This window comes from Chiloscyllium plagiosum, unplaced genomic scaffold, assembly GCF_037043375.1.
Source record: "Chiloscyllium plagiosum isolate Xiang-an unplaced genomic scaffold, Cpla_swu_hap1 HiC_scaffold_39, whole genome shotgun sequence".
Taxonomy (NCBI): domain Eukaryota; kingdom Metazoa; phylum Chordata; class Chondrichthyes; order Orectolobiformes; family Hemiscylliidae; genus Chiloscyllium; species Chiloscyllium plagiosum.
The window spans coordinates 18,602,362-18,619,335 of NW_028270177.1; the positions used below are offsets into that span (position 1 = coordinate 18,602,362).

At 38.3% G+C, this 16,974-nt stretch overlaps 1 protein-coding gene across 3 annotated transcripts in view; it reads right to left on the reverse strand.

Annotated features, from left to right (window-relative positions):
* Positions 1-16,974, reverse strand: part of tmod2 (tropomodulin 2) — a 77,076-nt gene that overhangs the window by 12,627 nt on the left and 47,475 nt on the right. The window lies entirely within an intron of this gene.

A 16,974-nucleotide genomic window follows, 5' to 3' on the forward strand; every position in this document is an offset into this window, starting at 1 on the left:
CTAACAAAAGAACTTTGTACAGCTAAAACATGACTTGTATACCTATTAAAATTAAGAATGCGCACTAGGTCAGATTTGGAGGTGCACAGAGATGTGAGGGTTATGAAGCTGGAGTGTATTGCAGAAACAGGGAAGACCAAGATCATGAAAGGATTTGGGAAAAGGGACTGGAAAGTGAAAAGTCAGATGTGTGACCGACAGCCAACATAAGAGGAGGAAGCACAGATGTGATTGGTGAGTGGAACTATGAAGATTTGCTTACGGTTGTTCCCTCCAAAAATCCTGAAAATTCCATGTAATCCAGCTTCATTAGATTTTCCTGAATTATAATGCATTCATATTTTACTGACTAGCATTTCTCATTCTAATGCCAAACTAATTTTGAAACACAATTTCCAACATAGGTTAAACCAAATTACTCCTTAATTGAAAATACCTGGGATTTTTTGAAATTGCTACTGGGCATATACAAAAGTTGGTGCTGAGCATACACAAAAGCTCTGAAATGCAAAGTTGTATGAATTAAATGTTTTGTTTAGTACAACATATTTGATATAAAACTGTCTATGTTAATGCAGAGGGATATGCTGCATTTTATATTTTTTACTTTAGATCATAAATGTGTAGTCAGAAATATCAAATAAAATTCACTTACATTTCTCCTCAATAAAGTAGAAAATACTAAACTCAAAGCTGTTCATATAAAATTTTCTATATTGCAGCAGGATTAGGATCCATGAATACTTCACTGACAATAAGCCACTTTGGAACAACCTGACAGTATAGATATTAGCTGGTCTAGATAAGGAAAAATGGTCAGAAAGCTTACATAACATCACAGCTATCATAATAAAGATATCAGGCAGGAGTCCCACAGTACAGAAGAAACCAAATAAGTACAACAGCCAATACTTAAATAGCAGCAGAGACAGAGGCTAAATCGGAAAAGTAATAAACTTAGATGTTCAAATGAATGACACTCGTAAACTGCACCTATAGAAAACTAATTCAGAAAGGTAGATGATAATGTGCATAAGGACAGTACCCCTTCTGATTGCAAGAACTAGACATTCATACTAAGGTAGGTTTACAAAGACTACTGAAGAAACAGCAGAGAGATTCAGTGATGGCAGTCTTCTTAGGAATAAATGACCCAGGGAATCATTGAGGCTTTTAAATGCTCAACATCAAACACTGATACATAGCAAGGTTCAATGGTTCAGTTCCTATTTTTCAAAATGGGAGTTCACAAGATTAGGATAAGTCAGCAAGCGTTAAACTGGTGTGCAAGTAATTCTTCCTATTTAAACAGGCGAGAAGTTTCTTGGACAATAAAGACTGGCACAAGGGAGAGTCTGCACTAAATATTTGCAGAAACAGAGCAAGATGTAAAGAATAGCAGCCTTTAATGAGATGATGGTGAGCGAGAAAAAAAACTTCGAAAAAGGAAATTGGCTATCAAACTAGACTGATCAAAAAGTAGACAGCATATGGTAAGGCCCACAGTATCTCAAAGACCCAGATACATTACAGGCAAATAAGGGCCAACAGAGAAGACAAATCTGCAATAGGTGGCTTATACGTGAATACTTTAAGCATTTGGAATAAACTGGCTGCTGTGGACACTATTATGGTAGCAGGGCACTATGTCAGAAAAAGATTAGAATGCTACCAGTCGAATGATATTGAATATAGTCAATGTATCTGGTAAAGCATAAATGTCTTTGGGCGGGGGAAGAGGCCTTAGTTAGTACATCCAGACGGGTTTTTGCCTGAAACAGATTTTCCTGCTCCTCGGATGCTGCATGACCTGCTGTTCTTTTCCAGCACCACTCTAATCTAGGCATCCAGAGATGCACTGGCAAGAATGGTTAGAGGCCCTATGCACCAAAGACAACTTGAATTTATAGATTACCTTTAATCTTGAAACAAAGAATGTCGCTAAAATATAAGATAAATAATAACCTTACTTTTACTGGTTCTAATTTATATTACTGACTGGACTCAGTTGAGTAATTTGATCAGCTTGCATTTGTATTGCACCTATTACAAAACCAATCACAAATCAAATGGAAAAAAATTAAATTACCAGGTGCCCTGATTGTAAAATAGACACGCGTAAAGGTTTGTAGCTCAGGTGCCAGTTGTCATTGTTGTGGGTACACAACAACTGCACGAAACACTATATCGGACAAACAAGCAGACTAGTAATCCGCATCCATGAACATCAACTAGCCACTAACCGCCATGACCAGCTGTCCCTAGTAGCCAGGGCTTATGCCCGAAACGTCGATTCTCCTGTTCCCTGGATGCTGCCTGACCTGCTGCGCTTTTCCAGCAACACATTTTCAGCTCTGATCTCCAGCATCTGCAGTCCTCACTTTCTCCACACACACACATAACAAGGGCCACAAATTCGACTGGGACAATACAATTATCATAAGACAAGCCAAACAGAGGACAGCCAAAGACTTTCTAGAAGCATGACACTCATCCACAGGCTCCATTAACAAGCACATAGTGACCGGTATATTGTGTATAGGTCTAAAACGAACAACTGGAACCAGCAATGGGAAGCAGCAGAAACAGAACCAAATGGATTACAGAAGACAAAGTACAACAGCACTTCACAGAGGCTCCAAAGCACTGAAGATATCACCCAGATGGGATGAAACGTCTGCAAAACATCTTCCCAGCTCAGCAAATATACCTACAACTACGATGAAATAGATAACTGTAATTTTAAAAATTTGCAACAAGGAACTGAGTGAGTACAAGGAAGATTGAAGGTTGATAGTTGACAATTGCTACAGGAAATCTAAAGCAATTTGAACAGCGGAAGGATCAAGTGGTGTGGTGTTGAGACATTACAAAATGCAGAGTGACAGTCCAGAAGAGGCCCTTCCAACTCGGAGTGTTATCTACATTAATGCCACTTTCCAGCACTTGGTCCATAACCTTGAACATTGTGACATTTCAAGCACTCACCTACATAGTTTTTAAAAGACTGAGGTTTCCAATCTCTGTTACTGCCCCAGGGAAGGTATTCCAGATTCCCAACATTCTCTGCGTGAAAGATCTTTTCCTCAATGCCCTTAATCTCCCTGCCCTTTACCTGGAAATGATATACCCTCATTATTGGCCCTTCAACCAAAGGGAACAGCTGCTTCCTATCTAACCCATCCATACCCCTCCGTCTTATACATCTCTATCATGGGTCAACCCTCAGCCTTCTCTGCCATAAATAATACAACCGGAACCTATCCAACTCTCTTCATAGCTAAAATGCTTCACCCCAGGCAGCATACAGGTGGATCTCCTCTGCACATCCTCCAATGCAATCACATCCTTCCAAGCATGGTCTCACCAAAATTTGTACAGCTCCAACATAACCTCCCTTCTCTTATAATCTATGCCACAACTGCTAAAGGCATATGCATTCCTAACTACACTAGTAATAGGTCCTGCTGCATTCAGAGATCGGTGGACAAGCAGCCCATGATCTGTTTATCTGAACTTCCTAATGCCTTGCCTTTCACTGAGCACACCATCGTCTTGATACTTCTTCCAAAGTGCATCACCTCTCATTTTTCAGGGTTAAATTCCATCTGCCTTGGATCTGCCCGCCTAACCAACCTCTATATCTTTCTGTAACCGAAGACTACCGTCTTCACTATCAACCATCCAGCAAATATTCATGTTATCTACAAACTTACTTGTCATCTCCCTCCACGTGCTCATCTATATCATTTCTATGTATCAAAACTGACATCTCACTGTTGATGCAACATGATTTCATACAAAAAATCTTTGCCTCAGGTTAGTTATACATCTTGCTCAAAGTTGAAGGCAGATCTCAGAAACAAATCACTCCAACACCTTCAAGTTTCACGTTTCATTATAGAAACAGAAAATGCTTGAGAAACTCAGCAGGTGTGGCAATATCTGTGGACAGAGAAAGTTAACCTTTCCTTCATTGGAAGAAGTCAAATTGGACTCAAAACATTAAATTTGTTGTTTTCTCTACGGATGCTGCCAGACCTGCTAAATTTATCCAGCAGGATGTGTTTTATTTCATATCTCCAGCATTCATTGTACTTTATTTTTATTCTATTATGTTACTTTCAGAAAGGACGCAGCAATGATTTACTGTTCTTTCCTCTTCACAAACCAAACAAGTTTGTAAGTCTTAAAAGGCAATAACTATTCCTGCTGAAGTGTGTACTCTGAGAGGGAGAAAGAAAAAAGGTGAGTTTAAAAATGGGTCCCAAGAGGAAAGGGCAAATTATAAATTTAAAGCGTCTCTACACAATTTAAAAAGAGTCGCTTATTTTGCTTTAAAAAGAAAATTGCCATTCCAAGCATTTCAACTTTCAAAAAAAATGATATGCATTTGAGTCTTTCCACACAAGAGTAAATAAGCAATCCAAGTGCATCATCTAAGTTACACATAACAAAGTCTCTGTGTAATTAAGTTGCAATTTCCAAGATTTGCAGGGTCATGAATTAGAAATGCGCTTAAAAATGCATCCATGCATCACAATAGAATATCTGATGAACTACTTTCCATGTTTTATTGTACAACAACAAAAAAATTCCAGAATACTCCCATCTCAAATGGAGATAAATAAACTCTTCTGATTGAATAAATGGCATAGTGTAAAGCAACTTGAAAGGCTTTAACACAAAAAAGATGATTGAAGATGTCTATTTGAATAAACTAAGTTGTATAAATTATTGGTTATGAGCTCATAGTCAAATATTTCATGTAAGAATATTTAAAAAGCATTTCAGTTTGGACCTAGGGGGTGGCAGTGGCATTGAGCCAATCCCCAAGTTGGTTATGTTAATTCATGGACAGCTGCATCCTTATCTTGCCCCACACTTAGACTGGTGAGCCTTAATATGGTGAGCCACATGTCTCTAATGGAGAGAGATGGCATGATTCCCTTCATGGAATAGAGCTAACCATCAAATCCAATTGATTGATGTAATAAATTATATTTTTAAAAGAAAATATGAATTCACCCTCAGCTACTAAGAGTTTATTCCAAGATTTGTTTTTGGTTTTTGCTTGCTTGCATTCCTGTCCGTGTTCACAGAAAACTAAAACATATTAAGCACACTATTATAGCTGTATAGATGGCTGCACAAACACACAACCTTTAATATAATCTTGCTAACCCACAATTTCAATAACCTCTGCCTTCCCTGACTGAAATATTTCTTCAATAGTTTCCTGTTACCCATTGGCATTTTATCTGTGAACAATTTTCACAAACAGCACAATCTAAATAATTTAATTTGTTGCTACAAGAAAATCCAGAATTATACCCAAAAATTGAATTACTTGATAGATACATTTTGTAATATACCTATCAATGATGCAATTATAAAGAATAATAGCACATAGTTTGACTTTTAAAATTTCACCATTTGGACTAACAAAAATGCTATGCAGCAGTAAACCGCAGCAGTGAAAACTAATTGCTAGAATGGTGCAACAAGTCAATGAGCACTTGAAATGGAAAGATAGGTTACACATTCAGTAGAACACTTTCTTGTGAATGCTTATGCATAATGATACACCTCTATCTTGTTCAGCCTTACAAATGCACGACAATTAGATTACTGTGTGTTTTCATTCACAAATATTGTATTTTAGAGGTCTAAATTTAGAAGTATGCTTCTCATGATCTGATGACAACACCATGTTAAAGCATTACTCCCGCTCGCAATGCTTAACTGTAGGTGCACGTACGTGGTTATCAAATGGATCATGCTGAAAATATTTTAAAATATTGATCCATTGTATATTTATAGCCACAATATTTTCTGCTGGATAACCACAAACATCAGAAAACCAATCCAGTGGGCTCCTGAACTCCAGATACACAAAGTCCAGCATAGATCTGATGTGATTTCATATAATCCAATACGATAATTAAACCTCAACTATACAGCTTCCAGTCACATTTGAGCTAAAACAATGAATTCCAACTTTATTTGCAATAGGATGTAACAAGCCTTCACAACATAATTTAGTTCCATATCCCAGCTCACGTATACTCCTTTGAAGCACCACAAAATCACCAGTCAAAACTCCCAACACTTCTAATTAATCCCTTACCGTTTTAATCTACTGGATCTCTACTACTCTTCAATGAAATGCTTCAGAACATTCACCACTACAAACTGATAAATCAAACTGAACATTTTCTTTGAAGGTAGGAGGTCAAATTCTGCAGAAGATTGCTTTAGCATTTTAGAACTGATTGGAATACATATCTTCCTATTCTAAACATTTTCTAATGTAGCAAGAGATTGAAATGCATATTCATACTTGTGCTGTTAGCCACCGGAAGAGAAAATAGTTGTACAACAGATGCTGTACTGTTACTGAAAGCTGAAAGGAACCGCTTGCTTTCAAGTTCAAGTTGTCAAAAATCATCTTTCTTTCTCTTGCTATACAGCCCTCTCACCTTCCTGCTAACACATCAAGTATATTTTCACCACTTTCAATGCAGTCAGTCCAACCTAATTTTTAAAAAATAATCTTAATATGCACCAATAATTTTTCTTTCATCATCCTAAGGACTTCTTCACTCTCTCTCATTAAACCACTCCACCCTTTTTCAAAAGTCACATCTTACAACTTCTAATCTTTGGATGTCATATTTTCACATGGTTTCAGCCCTGTACAACAAAACAGTCCAAATCGTAATTTTTGATCATATTTTTAAGATTTTTACTCATTCTTATGCTGAGCAATTCTTCATACTTGGACTAATTAATTATGTTAAGTCAGAAAAAACAGGAAGCTAGGTAATCCAGTTTACATTCCAAATGGTACATCGAGAGATATGTCAAAATATGACTGAAAGAATGAACAAACTTTAAGTGCTGAATGGCCTATTCTTGTTCCAAAATAGATTAAATAAATTCAGGCACTGCTTGAAAGGAAAAGGGAGAATGGTGAACCTCAACAGCAATAGACGTAGAAACTAAGAGCACTGCAGAGAACTAGCAATATCTCACCTATGATCAATGATGATTGGCAACAGTACATTTATGAATAATCTTGCAAACTAAACCTGTGACGATGCTGTTCCTTTAACAAGGTTATGATGCCCTTGGCTTCTCCCCCACCCCCAGAGAGGTTGAAAAAGCAACGATTCTGCAAAGTCTAGGTTTGAAAGGCTTGAAAGGTTTGAGGGCCAGTTTGATTGTAGCTAATAGATATTGCCTCAGGCAAAACGCTTCCAAGTTTAAAAAAAACTTGTACAATGAAAGGGGAGTGACCAGTTCTCCCAGCTCAGCTTTTCTCAGTTTGCTTTGGTTTTTGGCAGTCTGGCTATTCACTGAAAGTAGTCAGTCAATTTTGAGGCTGCTAGTCAAATAAATGGCTTGGAAGGTGTTCTATGCTGAATCTTTCTGCCATCTCTCTCTCTCTCTCTCTCTCTCCCCTGTAAGACCCTGCATTTCATTTTACCTTTTTGCCAATGGGTGTTTATGGGGATTGTTTCAAGTATTTGGAAAGCACCACTAAGTTGGGCTAATCTGTTGGGTTTTCGTACAGGTTAAGTTACTATGTATTCTGTTCTCATTCGTTTGTGTTTCATTTAGTAATCTTGCAAATAAATTCTGTTTGAAATTATGGGGTATGGCAAGCTGCATCACTTTTGGAATATCCACTGTACACCTGCTTAAAACAACTACATTCTTGAAATGTTTTGAGGGGTCTGGCCTGGTCCATAATAAATTGGGAGCTCTTTGTGAGATTTGTTCAATAGTTCCGATTTTGGATTAGGGTTGTTGGACTCTAAGGCAATGACTTTTGTTCTGGATGTTGATTTGGTTGGTTTAAACAGTGCAATAGCAATGGGATAAAAAAGGCTCCTTCAGTCACTCAGTTTTCTGGGGGTGGAAGAAATAGCTTTGGGGGTTTCGCAAAAGGTGATTAAGGCCAAGCTGTTGGAATTAGCAGATAAGCTGGAGTTAGAGCTGCCTCCTTCCGTGAGGAAAGGAAAGATAATTATAGCAATAGCTCAGCATTTAAATTTGCTGGAAACGCCATCAGAATCTTTGGAGATGGCTAAAATTCAATTGAAAATGAAGCAGCTTGAGTTAGAGGCAAAAGACAAGGAAAAGGCAACAGGTATAAAATGGTTTGAATTACGATTAAAAGCAGAGCAAAGATAAAAAGGAATGCAAGGCCCTAGCAGAGCAAAAAGAAAAAGAGAAGAGGAGAGAGAGAAAAAGAAAAAGAGGGGGAGTTTGAACTTCAGAAATTGGCATTCAAGACAGGAAAGTCAGCTTAGAAGGATGGAGATGAAGGCTCAAGGTGAGCTTAGTGAGGAAGAGAATGAGGGTGAGCAAACTCATGGTAGCCAAAGGTCTGGTGAGCATCTGTTTAAATATATTCACGCATTGTCTAAATTTGATGAGAAGGATGTGGAAGCCTTTTTCATCTCATTTGAAAAGGTGGCTAAACAAATGCGGTAGCCAGTGACCATATAGGTTTTGTTGATCCGAACAAAACTTGTAGGTAGAGCTAGTGACGTATTTGCATCACTATCAAAGATGGCATCTTGGGTATATGAGGTGGTGATGAAAGCCACCGAAAAAGTGCATATGAGCTTGTGTCAGAAGCCTACAGACAACATTTCAGGAATCTAAGGAGGGACACTGATCAAACTACACTGAGTTTGAAAGCATCAAAATAATTTTGATAGGTAGGTAAGGGAATTAAAAGTAGAGCAAACCTATGACACTTTTAGATAATTATTTTGGAGAAGTTTAAAAATTAACTTCCTGAAGTAGTGAGAACTCGTGAAAAAGCAGGGAGTTAAAACAGCAAGATAAGCATTTAAAATGGCTGATGATTATGAGTTGATCCACAATTCAAAGTTTGGCTTCCAAAATCAATTTCAATCTATGAGGGAAAGGAACTGGGGAAACAGAAATCCTCACGTGGAAAGGGAAAGAGTAAGGGTAGATTTCAGTGAAGATCGTAAGGATAACTTACCACAGGGTAAAAAGAGCTACCATGAGGGGGTAATTTAGGAGAGAGAAAAACTCGAGCTAAAATACAAAAACATTTTTAATGGCCTGGATTGTGCAAGGATATAGTTGAATTTTGCCCAGACATGTCATACATGTCAGGTAATTGGAAATCCACAGGCACCTTTAATATCCAAAGATGTGCAGGCCAGGTGAATTGGCCATGCTAAATTGCCCATGGTGTTAGGTGCATTAGTCAGAGGGAATAGGTCTGGGTGGGTTACTCTTCGGAGGGTTGGTATGGACTTGTTGAGCCAAGGGGCCGGTTTTCACACTGTAGGGAATCTAATCTAATCTAGTCTAATATCTACTCCTGCATTTGATGAACCTTTTACAAAAGTTTTAATTGATTATGCACGACCCCTACCTAAAACAAAAAGTGTGGATCAGTATTTGTTAACAACAATGGATGTATCCACTAGATTTCCAGAGGCCATTCCATTAGACAATATCACAACTACAAGGATTGTAGTGGAATTACTCAAATTTTTGAGATACGGACTACCCGCAGAGATACAATAAGATCAAGGGTTAAACTGCACATCAAAATTATTCGAGGAAGTTATGGACAGCTTAGGAATAAAACAAGTCAAATTTACTGCGGACCATCCAGAATCACAGGGAGTGCTATAAAGGTGACATCAGACATTAAAGACCACGTTGACGGCTTATGGTCAAGAGTATCCAGATAATTGGGATAAGGGAATTCCGCTTGTACTTTTTGCAATCAGAGAGGTCCCGAATGAATCGATTCAAATCCAGTCCACTTGAATTCGTTTTTGGGCATGAAGTGAAAGGACCACATATTTGGACTGTGTCAAATTTTAGGAACAATTAAATAGAGCAGGGGAGTTGGCTAGACAGCATTTAAAAGTATCAGAGCATATAATGAAATAGGAAGCAGACAAGAAATTAAGAACTCACAATTTTGCTATCAGAGATAAGGTGTTAGTGTTACTTCCAATGATAGGCGAACCTTTAAAAGCAGGCTTAGTGGTCCTTATCAAGTCGAAAGGAAATCCAGTGAGATTAACTATTTGATTAGGACTTCAGACAGAAAGAAATCTCTGTGTTTTGTAATTATGCTCAAAAGGTATTTTGACAAGGAAGGAAAGACAAAAGGAGACTGTTATTGGTGACAACACAGAGGGAAGAACCAAGTTCAGAAGATTCTAAATTGGACATTGCTCAAATTAAATTGGACAATGAGAAAACTGTCAAAAATTGGGATAAATTATTGAGTTATCTTCCAGAGGAAAATCAAAAGGTCTATCGCATGGGGAGATATGTGAAAATAAGCTGGGAAGTACTAACCTAATTATGCATGATGTAGGTATAGGAGATGCTGTTCTGATCAAGCAACATCTTTATAGGTATAACCCTTTGACATTGGCACAGGTTCAAAAGGAGACTGAATGCATGCTCACATTTAACAAGTGAGCATGTTAAATGCATGCTCACTTTAACCATAATTAAAGTGAGTTACAATGACTGGAGCTCAGTCATAATAATGGTAGCAAAACCAGATGGTACCTGACAGTTATGTAAAAGACCATAAGACATAGGAATGGAAGTAAGGCTGTTCGGCCCATCGAGTCCACTCCGCCATTCAATCATGGCTGATAGGCATTTCAATGCGACTTACCCGCACTCTCCCCTTAGCCCTTAATTTCTTGTGAAATTAAGAATTTATCTCTGCCTTGAAGACATTTAACGTCCTGGTCCCCACTGCTCTCCGTGGCAATGAATTTCACAGGCCCACCACTCTCTGGCTGAAGAAACATCTCTTCATTTCCGTTTTAAATTGACCCCCTCTAATTCTAAGACTGTGCCCACGGTCCTAGTCTCCCTGCCTGACGGAAACAACTTCCCTGCGTCTACCCTTTCTAAGCCATGCATTATCTTGTGAGTTTCTATTAGATCTCCCCTCAACCTTCTAAACTTTATTGAATACAATCCCAGGATCCTCAGCCATTCATCATATGTTAAGTGTACCATTCCAGGAATCAACTATATGAATCTCTGCTGGACACATTCCAGTGGCAGTATGTCCTTCCTGAGGTGTGGGGCTCAAAGGTGGACACAGTATTCTAAATGGGGCCTAACCAGAGCTTTATAAAGTCTCAGAAGCAGATCACTGCTTTTACATTCAAACTCTCGAGATGACAACATTACATTTGCATTCTTAACCACGGACTCAATGCAAACCTTCAAAAGTATGGGGATGGGGGTGTAGGGTGAGAGGCTAGGGACTAAATCAAAATGGAGTTGGACAGGGATTGGATCTGCTTTATTCATTTCTTTTCTAATCAATCTGTTCAGAGATGTTATTACACACTTCCAGTGTAGATGGGACTTGATCCCAGGCCCCTGGCTCAGCAATAGGGATGCTCCTACTTTCTCATTAGGCTGATGGTGAGTTTAACATGAGGGTCATCAGCAGAGGGCAAGACTGAGAAGGTGAGGTTTTCACCAAGGTCTCAGCTGATCCAGGGATTTGCTAAGTAAGTTTCGATTTGCTGACTTTCACTTATTAAACTGCGATTTTCCAAATTATGGCTAATTTTAAAAATCTTTCAATAGGTTTCCTCAGCACTGACATTAGGCTGACTGTTTTTAGATGTCAGATTAATCCCTCTTTCCACGCTGCACATCTCTAGGACTCTGGACTCTCGCAAAGTTAATGCCGTTACAGATCTGATTCCGCTTTTGGAAGACTGTATTGAAAAGGTGGGACAAGCAACTTGTATTTTTAAGTTAGACTTGCTCAGAGGGTTCTGGCAGGTACCTTAGTCTGAAAGAGCGAAGACAATTGTTTAAAGTCCTGCCATTTGGTATGAAAAATGCACCAGGCACAATTCAGAGATGAACCAATAAGGTAATTTCCAGATTACCTAATTGTGTCATACATATAGATGAACTGCTGATTTTTAGTCACACGGAAGGAACAAGAGAAATAGGTGGTGACATCTTGAAAAATGTTGATATTACAGAGGAGGAAGTGCTGGATGTCTTGAAACGCATAAAAGTGGATAAATCCCCAGGACCTGATCAGGTGTACCCTAGAACTCTGTGAGAAGCTAGAGAAGTGATTGCTGGACCTCTTACTGAGATATTTGTATCATCGATAGTCACAGGTGAGCTGCCGGAAGACTGGAGGTTGGCTAGGGTGGTGCCACTATTTAAGAAAAGTGGTAAGGACAAGCCAGGCAACTATAGACCAGTGAGCCTGACTCTGGTGGTGGGCAAGTTGTTGAAGGGAATCCTGAGGGACAGGATGTACATGTACATGTAAATCATGTCTCACAAACTTGATTGAGTTTTTTGAAGAAGTAACAAAGAGGATTGATGAGGGCAGAGCAGTAGATGTAATCTATATGGACTTCAGTAAGGCGTTCAACAAGGTTCCCCATGGGCGACTGGTGAGCAAGGTTGATCTCATGGAATAAAAGCAAATTACTGCGGATGCTGGAATCTGAACCAAAAAAGAGAAAATACTGGAAAATCTCAGGAGGTCTGGCAGCATCTGTATGGAGAGAAAGGAGCTGACGGTGAGTCCAAATGACCCTTTGTCAAAGCTAAAAAAAGGGAGAAATAGGGAGGTATTTATACTAGGCTGAGAGAAGGTGAGTCATGGCTCCAGAAGCAAAGGTAACAATAAAGAGGTGATAATGACAGTGCATAGAGAGATTATAGGGAGATTAGGAGCGGTGACTGACCAAGGCTGAAGCCAGTGCTATGTGACAAAATATGTGGGGGATGGGGCGGGGGGAGGGGGAAAGAGAGAAAAAGAGAGAGAATGGATCTCATGGAATACAGGCAGAGCTCGCCATTTGGATGCAGAACTGGTTCAAAGGTAGAGGACAGAATGTAGTGGTGGAGGGTTGTTTTTCAGACTGGAGTATGGAGTACAGGGGTTGGGAGGTCATGTTGCGGCTGTACAGGACATTGGTTAGACCACTGTTAGAATATTGCGTGCATTTCTGGTCACCTTCCTTTTGGAAATATTTTGTGAAACTTGAAAGGGTTCAGAAAAGGTTTATAAGGACATTGCAAGGGTTGGAGGATTTGAGCTATAGGGAGAGGTTGAATAGGAAGACTTATTGGGTACTTCTCTAGGAAACTGAACATTCATCAGCAGAAATATTCAACAGTTGAGAAGGAAATTTTGAACTTGGTGTTGGTATTACAACATTTCAATGTTTGTTACCAGCAATGTTTCTGAGACAATCAAACACATTGAAGTTTTAGGAGAAATTTAAAGACAAAAAATCCAGACTGTTTATATGGAGCTTATTGACAGCCATTCAAAATTGAAAGTTGAGCATGTGGAGGATGAGAAAATGTGATTGCTGATGCATTGTTGAGACTTGCATGAGAAACAAGCGCATTTGGTGGCAGGAGTAAAACAGACTAAAACAATGTAGTAGTGCATGCTTGCATGATTATTGTCAATGTAATGTATGTGTTGTAGTGTACTAAGATTAGGGTTTTTTTTAAATGAAGCCATCTTTGGATACTGATGTTTTTTTTTTTAAAAGGGGGGGCGGGGGGGTGGGTTGGAAGGAGTTGTGACGATGCTGCTCCTTTAACAAGGTTATATTGTCCTTGGCAATTTTTTTTCCACAGAGGTCATAAAAGCAGCAATTCTTAAATGTCTAGGTTTGAAGGGTTTTAGGACCAGTTTGATAATAGCTAATAGATATTGCCTCAGGCAAAAGGCTTTTAAGTTTTAAAAAAACACTTGTATAATGAAAAGGGGAGTAGCCAGTTCTCCCAGCTCAGCTGTTCTGGCTGGCTTGGTTTTTAGCAGTCTGGCTGTTGACTGAAAAGCAGTCAGTTTTGAGGCTGCTGGTCCAACAAACAACCACATGGAAGGTGTTTCATGCTGAATCTCTCTGCCATCTCTCTCTCGCTCTCTCCTGTAAGACAGTGTTTGACTTTACCTTTTTTGCCAACGGGTGTTTATGGGGATTGTTGCAAGTATTTGGAATAGCACCATTAAATTGGGAAAGTCTATTGGGTTTTCAAACAGATTAAATCATTCCATATTCTGTTCTCTTTTGTTTGTGTTTCATTCAGTAATCTTGCAAATAAATTGTTTAAAACTAAGTGGTTTGACCAGCTGCATCACTCCTGGAACATCTGCTATTCACCTGCTTAAAACAAGTAGCAAATTTGGGTCTGGGCTACTTTCTTCAAATGTTTTGAGGGGGTCTGGCCTGGTCCACAACACACCCCTAATGCATATTCAAGGTCCTTCAAATTGTTTGCAGTTAAAAGTGGGTCAATAGGTCATAATAGAAAAGGGTAGCACTGGAAAAGCACAGCAGGTCAAGGAGCATCCAAGAAGCAGAAGAGTTGACGTTTCGGGCAGAAGCCCTTCATCATAACTCATAGTAGCCAATTTGAATGTCACAATACTAAAACGTAACTTAATTAGTTTCTACTTGAACTGGGGTCTCCCTACAATTACTATTAATGGTCCAAATCAAGTGATCAAAAAACATCTTATCAGCTTCAACTTTCCAACACTTCAGAATTTTAAAATTCTATTACACTTCCTCAGGTATGATTTATTTTATAAAATGTTTTTCAAAATATTTGCTCTTCCTCCAAAGCATAGGCATGGTTATTGGCAATCTCAAGCCAAACTGTTGCTCACTTCTGCAATAATCAATTTTGGCATTAAAACTAATTAGCTAATACTTAAATATTGCTCAAATGTGATCACATTTGTAAAAGGAAAAGTGCAGTAAATGCAGGCTATATTCTGTGGAATGTAAACCAAACATGCACTCCAAAATAAAGGTCATTCTGCAGACATAAACCAGACATCAATCTGTCATTCCAATCAGCTCAAATATTTGAAGATCAAGAGTAATCATTTTCCTGGCCCATGGCTGACTAGGGTGAGACTAACTATGTTAATTTCTTTTATCTCCCCGAATCCCTCATTGACAGTTCAACAGTTCGCACTTCACCACTGGCTAACATCGAGTTTAGTGTGTTTTTGTAGGTATTTTCCCTGCAATTCTTGTATATTTTAAAAAATGGCAGGTATCACCTATCCATGGGAAGTATTAATGCATACAAATATCAACTGAAAGCATATTTGTCCTTCTAATAGGTCAAGAAAAAAATGAATGGAAAGCCTTCTTAGTGATATTTGTTACAGGAAGAAATAGAGTTTGAAAACTAGAGAGGTGTGAGGTTTAACAGCAAAGCATGTTGAAAACTAATATTCCTTATTTCTTTAGTTATTAGTAACATCAAGGACCTGGAATTTGCAGATTAAGCAGGGCTCATGAAAATATTAAATTGCTATTTAAAAATTTTCAGTGAGACACATTATTATCCCTTTTATCACACTCAAATCTAATTAATCTTATAAATTTAACCAAATATCTAGATTTTAAATCCATTTTGAAGATTTCACTCAAGTGAAATAAAATTACATCAATTAGTCTAAGTTCTTATATTGTGAATGTATTGGTCCTAAACTTCAATATTTGAAAGTTATAAAAGGATTATTCACAAAAAAGCTTAAACTTTCCCTCCAGCAGTTGGCAAGAACTGGTAACAACATCAATTTAATTGCAAAATAAAGACAAGTAGGAATGTAGAGTGTACAGTGAAAGGAATTCTCACTTCCAGCTTTCACCATAACCACTTTCCAACTAGTAATTTGCCTTCAAGGAATTTCTACCATAACCATCAGTTGAGATTGGGAGTCAAAATTCTATCATCTTAAAACCAAATCAAATCAAGGCCAAAGAGATAAGCGCTCAAAAGCCATGAAGAAAAATAGTTTTTGCCAACACTACAAAAATACAATTACCATGATAACATTCTTTCAAATCACATTAGGTTCCATTACATTAAGCCACAAAAATCCTGAAACATTTGCCCCATATTCCAATATTAATTCATTTCCAGCTTGTAATTTAAGAGTCATTTCAAAATCACTAGCATATTATGTTGATGACACAAGACAAATTTCATGCCAAATCCCATCAGCTTTCTAACTACAAACATATGGGTCAGCTGAATAATTTTCCCATTCTAGTCTGGAGAAGGTTAACAGTAAATGAGGCAGCAGAATTAGATCCAGATTATTGGTAATAGTAACAATTCCGATAAAGTACCACACCCTTAACAACCCACATGTAAAAAGTCTGAAAAGAATGGCAAGGATGGGGGGGGGGGGGGGAGATAAGGAAATAAAAGACAAAATATATCACACTGGCAACTTACTGCACTACGAGAAACTTAACAACTAGAGTTGAATCACTGAGCAACTCTAATAGCAGGAGAACACAATTCCATTCATTATCTAAAGTTTTATGTAAATTTATTAATGAATAGTATCTACCAAATCTACTCAACTGCAACCTCAGACTTTCAACTCCTATAAACCAAGGGGAGGCAATGGCCTCGTGATATTAATGCTACAGTATTAATCCAGAAACTCCATTCAGGTTCTGGGAATCTGGGTTCAAATCCTGCCAGGGCAGATAGTACTTGATTTCAAAAAATCTGGATTTAAGAATCTTCTAATGACCATTGTTGGGGAAAAACCCCATCTGGTTCACTGGTGTCCTTCAGGGAAAGAAATCTGTCATCCTCACCTAGTATGCCCAATTGTGACTCCAGATCCACAGCAATGTGGTGCCTCAACTGCCTTCTGAAATGGCCAAGTTCAATGTAATGGGCATTAAATGCTAGCCAGCAACACTCAAACAAAACCAGTGTCACAGACATGGCAATTTTTGCCTCACATTTTAAATAAAAATGATTTAAAGAAAAATATTAATGAAGGGTCTTTTTTTATTTAAACTGTGTTACTAATAACCCCGATGATTGCCAAAAGCAATCAATAATTGGAACTTGGATCACATTCAAACAAAT